General features: G+C 38.3%; 1 pseudogene; it reads right to left on the reverse strand.

The window, feature by feature from the left end:
* Nucleotides 1-1614: 1614 nt before the first annotated feature.
* Nucleotides 1615-9260, reverse strand: LOC102537823 (density-regulated protein pseudogene; annotated as a pseudogene).
* Between the last annotated feature and the right edge of the window lie 2303 nt (nt 9261-11563).

The raw sequence follows: 11563 nt of genomic DNA on the forward strand, positions 1-11563 counted from the left end.
GAGCCCCATCAATTCCTTATCTCTTTTAGTGTATAGATATACCTGTGAAATGTAACCCTCTTGAGATTGCTTGCTATGGTAAAAGTGGAAACATTTCATAGCAAATGAATTGTTCATAAATTTGTTAGCAATTTAATGGGAAGACTGGACAGGTAGAGGAAACAACTGAAATTTTTTGCCTTGACCTTCTTGCTTAATTATACTGAAAGAAAGTTTTTGAGGACAGAGGATTTTTGACTGTCATAGAGCCAAACAAGACGATCAAGAATTATCAAAAGGCCTCTCAGGATGTAATAATTTGTGGATTTCCTGGGGGACCTGGTGGGGCATCTTAGGAAATAATAGAATGTATTTTTCCACAAACATTAGCCTGGGTCTTTAATTTGTCAGAAGAGCATATGAAATATGTTTGTGAATTTCTTTTATATTTTTGGATTGCCATAAGTCTAACGCTATAATATTATTCACGCCCAGGTTTTTCCCTTTCATTTTTATTTCTAGTTGTATATAGAACCCAAACTGAATTAAGGCCAGGAATGGGAGTGGGAGGGTTATAAATATATTATGTTTGAAACTTCTTGCCATAGGTAGACAAGGTCAAAGTTCTTTTTAGTCAAAATGTAATTAGCTTTTCCCCTCCTTGAATCACGTGTTGCTTGTGTGAACAAAAGGAGATTATACAATGAAATTAGAATCCAGTAAAAACTTACTGTTTGGGGTTTTATAAAACACAGTCGGCCAAACTTGTCAAGTGACTGCCAAAGTGAGAATCTAGGTTGGCTGAAATTTGGCTTTGTTTCCTGAGCCTGAACTTGATTATTAGGTGAATACCTGGACTGAGTCACGATGTGAATGTTCATTAGCACTTACAGGGTGTGACTGCTTTGTAACTGCACATGCACACGTGGCCTTCCAAGCTGATCCAGAGGGATGCCTCTTTGCTTCATCATGCTCACCTCCCATATTTCTGAAATGAAGCTTATTACCCAGAGAGGATAAAACTCCTGGGAAAATAGTTGAAAGACTTTGAAACTACCAGCAGTCTTGGCTTATGCTATCACATGACTCTGAAAGCCTTTTGCTGATAGAGTCATAGGGCTGGAAATGATGGAAGGAGGTCACTTAGTTCATTTTCCTGCCCACGCCAGAGCCATAAATGTACACTGGTGGCCTTACTTCTTGTTAAAATGGTGTTTTTTTTTGTTTTTTGTTTTTTTAATAAGAAGACACCTTCTTTTCCCCCCAGTAATCACAACTTCTGTTTACTTTTGTTTTGGTCATAGTAACTTTGTCTCAGTGTTTGCTGCAGAACAAAAAAGAGATACCAGCTACTGAATGATTAAGTTTCAGTTTTCTTTTTTAACCAAGTGACCAAAAAAATTTTTTTTGACAAATTCTGTTTCATGCATAAGCATGACAGTGTCCCCTGTTTAATTATTAGACTTTGGCAATAAAAAACAGAAACAAAAAATAAGCAGCTACTTGTAGAGAACATGCCAAGGGTAAGGGTAGGCTACAGCTTTACTGTAGGATAATTTTTTTTTTTAAGGCCTCTCTCTCTTTGGCCATATCAATAATCAGTTCAGACTATTGAATACAGACAAATTTTCAGAATCACTTCTTCACTTCTCCAAAGTCTTCGATGCTATCATCATCCACCTCTGGCCGTTTTACCTGAATGGCATCAATTATGTCATCTGTAAAGTCTCCCTAATGATGATTTCATCCTCCCCTGCTACTGAGGCACCACAGGAGAATTTCTGAGCAAAAACCTTTGTGCTTCTTTAAGATCAGTTTCAAAAGTTGCAAGGCCACACATTCATGTTACATATTTCTTCTTTGCTCTGGGAATTTTGGCTGTCATAACCTTTTGGGGTACAGTCTTCTGTTTTTGTTTTATTTGACCCCTCCCACTTCTCTTTTGTTTTCTCTTCTTTTCCTCTTCCCCTGCTGTTCCTTGACCCTCACTAATTCCAGCTTCTTGTTTGGGTGAATTTTCTACAGTAGGTTTTGCAAACTCATTTGGAAAATTCTTGTCAAACCATTGTCTACATTTAGCAGCATCAGGTGTGTAAGCACAGTACTCTGTTGGTAATGAACAGACTCGGCCGTGAAGGACTTGAAGTGGGTAATCGGCATCTAACTTGTTATTGCTCCTTGGGTCTCCTTTACAGTCATGCCCATTGGAGTCACAAATGTCTGTGGCTATTTCACAAACCCAGGTGGTCGTACAGCCTCCACTCCTGCCACTGCTGCCAGCCGAAATGACACGGGCGGCTCCTCTTTCCTGGCCAGAGCCGCTGGGAGATTGGGTTTCTTGTAGAATTAATTTGTACCACTAATGAAATTAAATGGTTGAAATGATCAGATAGGATAATAGCAAACTAAGGTAGTTATAAGTACACACCCACACACGTCATACTAGTAATGGTATATTGTCACAGACATATTTCCAAAAATCAATTTTTCAGTAATTAAAGTTTGGGGAAAAGTGTATGAAAATCTCCTGGAGCGTTTTGCCTCGTCCAAAGCTTTTGTCCTACATTAAACTATGAAAACAATCAACTTTTTACATTTTTCTCATTCATAAAAGCAATCAATTCTAGAAGAAACAAATAGAATTCATAAAAAAATTTGATGCTTCCCTAAGTTGAATTCCCTAAGTTGAATTCATAGTTTTAAAAAAAATCAACTTTCATGCTTTGCTTCTTCTATTTCTGCCTCCAAAATATATTTTGAACAAAAAGACTCATGCAAATCAATGCAAGATTTTCTGGTCACTTGGAATGAACTGCAGACCAAAATAAACTCACATATAAGCACTACCCACAAGAAGATAACAACTGGATTTGGGAATTAAGACATAAAGAATTAAAGAAGAAGAGTTAACATCAGACTCTTGCAGACAGCGTATAATGAATTACTAGATAGTGATAAAGAATTGCTTAAGGTCAAAGGGGTAGAAGATCAGTCATCGTCATCTCCATCATAAAAGAGTCAGAATAGACAACCTTTAGGGACCCTTCAGGTTGTAATTAAATGATACTCGCCTATTCACAGTCAGTGTGGTGTGGCATGACCAGGCTCACTGATACTGTATTTCTCTCCTTGAAACTACCGAGAAAAACATAAAGAAAAGGCATTTTCTTAAGGCGTTTATTGCCTTTATTGTTTATGGTCCCCTGTATGAGAGACAAACATGTAAAGATAGAAATAATGTACAGAATTTATCTTGATGCTCTGCCTTTGTATACAGCCAACCGTGAAGCCCATTCTCATTAAGAGTAAGTGCAGAGTTTTCAAGCCCCTTTAGAGGTAGCCATCTTGGCCCACCCATTTGCTTCTACCATGCTCTTAATTCTTTGTTTCATCACTGCTCACTATATCCCCCTTGCTCTAATCTTTTTAGATTTGTCTCCTATGTCTGGCCATGTGATTTCCTTTGAAGTTGGTGGCAACTTTGGCCTTTATAATTTTGACTCTGGGTAGCTTCTGGGGCATATCTGCTACTGGCTTTTGGCTCTTCTGGCTATTGAATCCTCTGTCTTGTCATCAAATCCTCCCCAGTCTCAGCACCTACAGGGCTGTATTTGGATTATATCTCAAAGGATGAACTGAATTCACAAAAGATAAATGGAAGAACTTTCCAAACCAAGCAGTAACATATTCAAAGATAAAAAAGAAGTTGGCACATTTACTATGCTGAGATGGTATATTCAGATATTAAATCATCTTCAGAGGGACTTCAGTGGCTCTATATGCAATTTGACTGGCTTGAATCTTGGCAGAACCTACAAAGAGGGCTGTTAGAGTTGCTTTAATGCCAGTGCATCCCTACGCTGAGCTAACAGACATAATCTTAGTACCACAAGTCTATCTTTGTCACTAATGGCACTTTGAACAAGACTGTTCACTTCAAAGTCTACTGTAGGTCTCTCATGATCTTTTGAGATGTTTTCTAGTTCCCCCGCCACCTTTACTGCATCTCGTCAGAGCAAAGCCTTCAATTTTCATCCTACTTCTGAAGAATCATCTTGAAAGAACTTCAGGTTGGCATGTGCTGCATCTGTATCCTCACATGCATATTAATGCTGGATTTTCTGATCACTTGAAATGACCTGAAGACCAGACTAACATGCAGACTCTGCCCGTAAGAATATTACAGTTGTATTTGAGAGGTATTCCTTTAGTACAAAATATTTCCCAATATCTGACACCTACTTTCAGAACCACTGAGACACCTAGCTTCTCAGGGGAAATTTATAGCAACTTAATCCATGCCTGTTCTTTAAACAATTTTTTTTTCTTGCAGTAATGGTGTACCCCACTCCCTACTTCCAAACCCGGTTGCTGAATGATCCCCAGATGCCTAATAAACTTTAGAAAAATCTTAACAGATCTTTCAAACTGCTTCTTATTCTTTAAAAAAGAGGTAAAAAGACACAACCAGAATGTCATACATGCCAAGGAAAGTTAGATGTCCACATCAGAGGAGAAACTTAAAATCCTAGAGAAAGAAATGATTGAAAGCACTAGGGATGTTATGGCTGGAGAAAAGAAGGAATACAATTGTCTTCAAATATTTGAATGTTATGTCTGAATGAGGGACTCATACAGAGACTCATCCTGTATGTTCTCCAGGGATAGAATTAAGAACTAACATGAAAGACATAAGGAAACAGACTTCAATTTAATATAAGTAAGAAATACCTAATAAATAGTATTGCAGAAACATTAGACAAGCTAAGTTGGGAGCTCCCTGTCACTGAAATTATAGTAAATGCTGGATTCAAACATGCAGGGAGGTGAAGAGTTGGGGTGAGTCTTTTCTATAAGAGCAAATTATTACTCTATAACAATCTGCCATAGATTCAGGCTTAATTTACTTATTCACTTAAAACAAATCTTTGAGTGTTTTATTATACTCCTGCCATAGTGTGAGAATCTAGGAATTTAGAAGTACATGAATCATAGTTCCTGACTTCAAGAAGCTTTCAATCTAGTGGGAGAAACACATGACAATTGAGACAGATATACAAACAAATGCAAGGCAGTATCATCAGATTGTAACTGATGTTTGACTATCTGTCTCTCTCACTGGGAGCTAAGCTTCTCAAAGGCAGATTTATTCTCTGTTTTGCTCACCATTGTACCTCTAGCACCTAGTACAGTGCCTGACACATACTAGGCACTCAGTACATTTTCTTGGCTGAGTTCATTGAATAATACAGTGCCTATTATGCTTATGATTAATCTAATGGAGTACTAAGGAGGGAATGTTTAATGTTATTTGACAAGATGGTAAGTAGAGTTCAGGGAGGAGGTGATTCTCCTCCATCTCTAAGCTCAGAGCAAGAATGTGATGTGAGATAGAGGAGGAGTTCATGATTAGGAAGAGGGGGCATCTAAACTTGTTCAAGGGCAAGGATATGAAACTGCATTGTACATTCTGAGATGTACAAGCAGTTTCACATTGTTAGAGCACGTGGCTTAGGGCAGTGAGTGGTAGGAGGTAAGTCTAAAAAGGCTGAAGGAGATTGAATCATTAGGTACATTTTATCTATCAGAGATAGTTAATGAATAGGGTAATATGATCGGATTTTCCTTTCAAAGGAAAACTCTGGCAGCAGTGCAGAGGACATAGAAAGGCAGATTAAGTCCAAAGTGGAGATATAGGAGGCTCCTAGGAAAGAGATGAGAAGTGTCTAGAATAGTGGCAGCAAAGACAGAGGGATAGAGATAAATTTGAGATATTCAAGGGGCATAATTTATTGGACTTTGTAATGATGGGATGTGGATGGGGGTGTGGTAAGGCTGGCTATGTGGCTATGGTGAGGAGTAAGAGCACAACATCTATGGTAGTGAGTCATGGCAACATAACAGATATACTATACGGAAATACAGGAGATGGAGGATTGGGGACCCTGTGGCTTGTTGGAGAGAGTCTAATAGTGGGCATTTGATTTTTATGGAATAATGGTCTGAGCAGAGAACATACATTGTAAATCATCTACATATACCAAGGTGAAGTGAGTGTGGATAAAGTCACCAAAGGAGAGTGTGCAAGGTAAAGTAAGGAGAGAAATGAGGAAAGCAGCTGAGAAACATGAATGTTGAGGTCGTTGAAGCTTATTACCATGTAGGATATGGCACCAGTACGAATCTCATTTGTTAGCAGGGAAATCATTAGAATTTGGCATTGAAACATGAGATAGGATACATTCACAAAGAGATATTTAGTTTTGATTGACAATATTTATCATTAATAATGCCACCAGTAAAGGTGAAGCATAATTACAAAGTGATGTCAAATGGACGAATGGTAACATTTTAGAAAGATCTTTCATGGGAAACCCTGAAGAGCCGCATTCTTAATTTACAAAATAGCAGTAAGATCCAAAGTAGAGATAATGAGCTATTCAGGGAAAAGTTCAGATGAAGAATGTGCTAAATCATGTTTTGCTGTTTTTTCCAAATTCTCGCATTCTGACTTCAGTACATATATTGCCATATTTTCTTTTTTTAGGCCGTTCTTTCTCCATAGAGCTATGGGTCCCCAAAGTTTATGTTCTCACTCTAGGCTGGAGATGATGACAGTCAGAAATTGATAGATAAGGTCAATTTACTTAGTTTGCAAGGGCAAAGAGTGAGGTTAAACTTGAGTGTGCTCTAAAATGGACATCATCTGGTAATAAGATGCCTCACTGCCGAACTTCATGAGTCCCCAAAGCTCTCTCTGGTGTACAGGGCATTCCTTGGTTGTCTCTAATTCTTACATAAAAACACACACACAAATAATATGGAAATGTACTCATTTCTTTTTTTCTAATATACGTAAGTTTTTTGCTTCTTTATTGGCAGCTGGTTGGCCTCCTGAGACATAGTTCTGGACAATATCCAGAAACAAGTTTAGCGCCTAAGGAGGAACATTGTGAAATCAGTAAGAAAGCAACCTTGCTGATCCAAATGAGCAAAATAGTTCTTTGGTTGGTGAGTGCTCCAAGCAAAAATGCTTAAAAAATCCTTAGAGTTCTACTTTTCACCTGACACAAGGTGAGTTAAATTTCATTGCTGTTGAGTTTTGGGTCACGATTGGGTGAAATTGTTGCTCACTATAGAGCAACGTGGTCATTTCCATTGACATATGCTTTTGTTTTGCCATGAACACTAAGTGACCTCAAACACATTTTTTTCTAAAATTGTAGCAACAAGGGACTTGAAAAAACTCATGAGACAGCTATCTCTCTTGGCTCCTGAAAAGGCTCCTTCTTAATTGCCCCAAGAAGAATGAAATGATGTTACTGATCCCATTTCTCAGGAATGATAAGTGAATAGCTTCAGCAATAAATGCAAGAATAGATACTGGCTAAGAAAGCTTTCAGAGTTTTATTTTTGCCTTATATGTTTATCATGGATTCAACCAATTAAAAGCTGAACCAAACTAGAGCTCAAAACATCAGTTTTTAATGTTGCAAGGATTTCAAATATAAAATCACTAAAGACCTTATATGCACATTGAACATCTCTTTCCCTCCCCAAGTTCTATGTAAGTAAAATATGTTTCTTGCATTGTACCATTAACTGTGCCAGAACATCAATTTTTCTGCTGAACAAAGTTTGGATGCTTTCATTACAACCTCCTTACAATGTAATTATGATAATTTTGAAGGAAATAAGAAGTAATCAGGAAACATTAAAAAATTACTGGAAAATATATATGCTTAATTCTGGAATTAACCAGGATTAGATTGTGAGACAAAATGATAGAAATTACTATATCTCTTATTTGGTTATTTAGAGAGTGAAGGAATCTTTATTCCCTGCAAAAGGCAAGCAAAATCCTCTTTCTCTAATCATTAAATAAAAGTTCTTTGTGGTGGAAGGTAGCAATGGCAGAAAGATTCAAGAATTCCTTTTGTTTATTTTTGTGTTGATTTATAGCTTACATTTTTTCCCTCAAAATGATTTGAGTTTACTAGGAGAATATGCTTGAAAGATTCAAAAGATTGTTACAGAAAACATCAAAGTATGTTACTTAGCAGTTGCATTCTGAACAAAAAAGGAACTTTTTTAATGGAATAATTTGAAGGAAAGTTTCTTTCTACCTATTTATCTACTTTGGTGTTTATTTAACAAATGTTTATTGATTATGTTCTTTGCACAGTTTTAAGCACTGGGGACGAAAGTGTAAGATTGAGGTGGTTCTTCAGCTATTTCATGTGGGAGATGAGTGGTCTTCACTTCCCTGAGAAATTGGAGAATTATTATTTGTGATCAAAGAGACACCGTAATTATCAGATATTTAGTTGTTTTCATTAGACCAGTGTTTTCCTGAACTTGGCTAATCATCAGATTATCAGAGACACCTCTGAAATGGAGATTCCTAGGCCTCATCCTGGAATCTTTCATTCGGGGCCTGGGTGGTGGGGTGGGAATCTCTAGTTTTAAAAAGGAGCCAGGTGATTTGGATACTTAGCAGAATGTAAACAACATGGTATGAGAGTGTAAACTTTGCCTAGGCAGGGACTATATCTTGTTTACCTTGGTGTTTAGTGCAGAATAGTGCTGGGCACATAAGAGGCACTCAGTAAATGTTTGCTAAACACAGTAGTAGCCACCTCCACAAATAGCCTTTCTGGAAGGACTCATTTTTGCTATAGTTCTAACTTCATTGCTGTCTGTGCTCTTCATCCCTTGATGCTTTTCCCGTGTGATGTAAGCAGGGTGTAAACACTTCTCTCTGCTCACCATGTCTTAGCATCCTCATGTCATTTTGATCAATAGCACCAGTTTGAATAGAACATTAATTACCTAGCAGGATATTACTCATGTCTTTTGGCCTTCAACTAGAGGATCTTTATGTAGCAAATCAGTGTCTACAGAGCTGGGTGTAGATTGGTATTAATAATATTGTAACTTCTGTTTGTGTAAGATCCTTCTCTCAGGACTGAAATCCTTTTTCAGACATTATTTAGCAAGTACAATCCATTCATCCCTCTGTAGGTGTGTATGTTGTCTTAAGGATGCCTTACACATGAGTCTAGTTGATGGGACCACCAAGAATTTAGTGGCAGTGATTCTTCCACCTGGCTGCTGGGCCTCAGGGTGCTTGAAAAAGGTGTGTCTCAACAAGCAAAGGCATCTCCCCTTCAGACAGGCAATAGTTTGACACTTAGTTTATAACTAGGTGTTACCTTAGCTGGAGGGGTGAAACAGGGCTGGGGCAGGCCAAGGGAGGAGTGTCTTGGCAAAGAAGACATGGTCGATGGTAAAGGCTTGTGACAGACTGACCTGAATCTCATATGGGAAGACAGGAAGAATCTGATCCAACAGGTCGGAACTGACAACTGGTAGAAAGTGAAGTTGAAGACTGGCAAGCTGAAGAGATTTCCCCGAGGTCACTGACTGGTTGACACAACCATGGATAAAATTGAACTTTGACCTAAAATCCAGTCACCAAACCACATCCTGTAGAGGGAATTCTCAACATCCTCAAAGGTCTAATCAGTGAACCTGTCTGGGCAAGGCTAACTGAAAGTTAGTTCTCTGAGAAGTTCCCCCCTCACCCCCACCCCCCACCGCCACCTCACCATTGAGCCCCAGATTCTCAGAGAAAAATTCCTGAGTTTATTCATCCCATCACTTCTTGGAACATATATATATATGGAAGAACATGTCTTAGTCAAGATGAATTTCCATAGACAGTTATCAAGCACTAAGGCTTTTCCTGACAAGGCATATATTTCTATGCTGTTGGTTGGTAACCGATACCAGCTAGCATCAGATGATATTACATCAAATTTCTCTTCATTTGTGGCTTGACTTTTCCATATTCTGAGAAGACAGGTATGAATCACAGGTATTCAAGCTATCTAACAGGTTCCCAGTATTTGCCAATCTCTGCAGTAACTTGAAATTTTCCCAGTTGGCTTCTAGCCAGTTGCCCTGTAGGCAATAGAAGCTGCTTATGGAAACCCAGTGTGTGCAGATTACTTCCAGGATCTTTGAACCCCACGGATGGTAATGCTTTATGGAGTAAAGAATACTAAGGAGATGTTTAGTCCTTTACCCCACAACTCTTGCCTTCCCTTAGCTGTGAATCTTACTCAATATTTTGATTGAACTCATTAACCTCACCCCTATTAAGGCTGTGGCTTGTGGAGTGAGAATTAGCTTCTCAGAGACTTTATAATTTTCCCTCCAGAATCAGAAATCTAATGACATAAGCATTGAAGAGAATTTTTCTAGAATGGATAGTGGGAAGTCTCATTTTCAGTATAAGGGGAGAGTCAAGTGCTGCATGTAACAATCCCATGTATTTTTTTTTTTTGACTCATTATGTGATATTGTACAAGTTCTTTTTCTCCTTTCCCTGGTCTCAGATAAACCTTAGGAAAAGCCTACTATGGAGTCCAGTGAAGCTGCATTTGTTAAGTACTTTCTAAGAGCAGGAAATTTATTCCACATCCTCTGTAGGATAGGTATTTTCACTGCTATTTTATCACAAAAACTAAGCCTGACAGAGGTTAAAAAATGTTACAAGATCACACGGTTATCAGGAGGCAGTCAGTGCTAGGACTTAAATCTGTGTCTGCCTATCTTCAGAACCCAAGCAGCACAACTCAGAAAAGGAAGTTAGGGAAATAAATGAGGAGTTGAAAGACCATAGTTTTTGGCTTGGCTTCACAACCAAGTGTGTGGATTTATGAAATTTTGTTCTTTCCAGTATCTATCCCTATCTGCACACAGCTTGCTCTTATTTTATTCCACAGTTAAAAATGTGAGAGGCCTATTGACAGCTCTGGTAGCAAAGTTTCAACCACAATGAGAAATCCAAGAGTGTGGAAGAAAACTCAACGCAGCCATATTTAGTTACAGAAGACAGAGACAAAGAGGTTTGACACAGAGGACATTCTCTGAAAGTGAATGTTTAGGTAACTGCCCAGCTGGCCCTTGCATTTTGTCTTCTGAACTCCTGTGTTTAGTGGTTGAGTGTAGTTCTGAGGGTTGTTCTGTTTCTCTAAAGCCTTTAGAGAATTTCCAGGCCTGCCTCAGTGGAGTAAAACAGTGGTTAATTAAAGAACTGCTGGTGGCCCCTTTTAAGGTTTTCTAAACTATCAGTGTTCTGGGAGCTAGGGTAAAGTGCTCAAGAAATTTGAGTTTTCACCTTTGAAGAAATGTGTGACCTGAAAATATAAACTTTATGAAAAAAATAAATCAGAAAAGTCACTGTATGTTAGGCTTTTTGAATAAAAGAGTGATTTCTGATTTTCATTTCACTTGGAATGTTTTCTAGTGCACTCAAAATAGGATTTAACTTTCAAAAACTTGTTTTTCACACAGCTTTAATGGGCCGTACCTGTCTTCTGCAGCATCTCACAGTGGCCAGGGTCCTATGTTGTCTGTCAGAAGATTTACATTTTTGTCTTGGCTCTCCTATTAGCTGGCTGTTTGTCCTTAAGCAAGTCACCTAACCTTTCTGAGTTTCGTGGTCATTATTTGTTAATAAGGGCATTGGAGTCTTTGAGATCTTACAGCCTTTGCCAGGTCTACACCCTGTGAT

Source organism: Vicugna pacos, chromosome 3 (genome assembly GCF_048564905.1).
Source record: "Vicugna pacos chromosome 3, VicPac4, whole genome shotgun sequence".
NCBI classification, from domain to species: Eukaryota; Metazoa; Chordata; class Mammalia; order Artiodactyla; family Camelidae; genus Vicugna; species Vicugna pacos.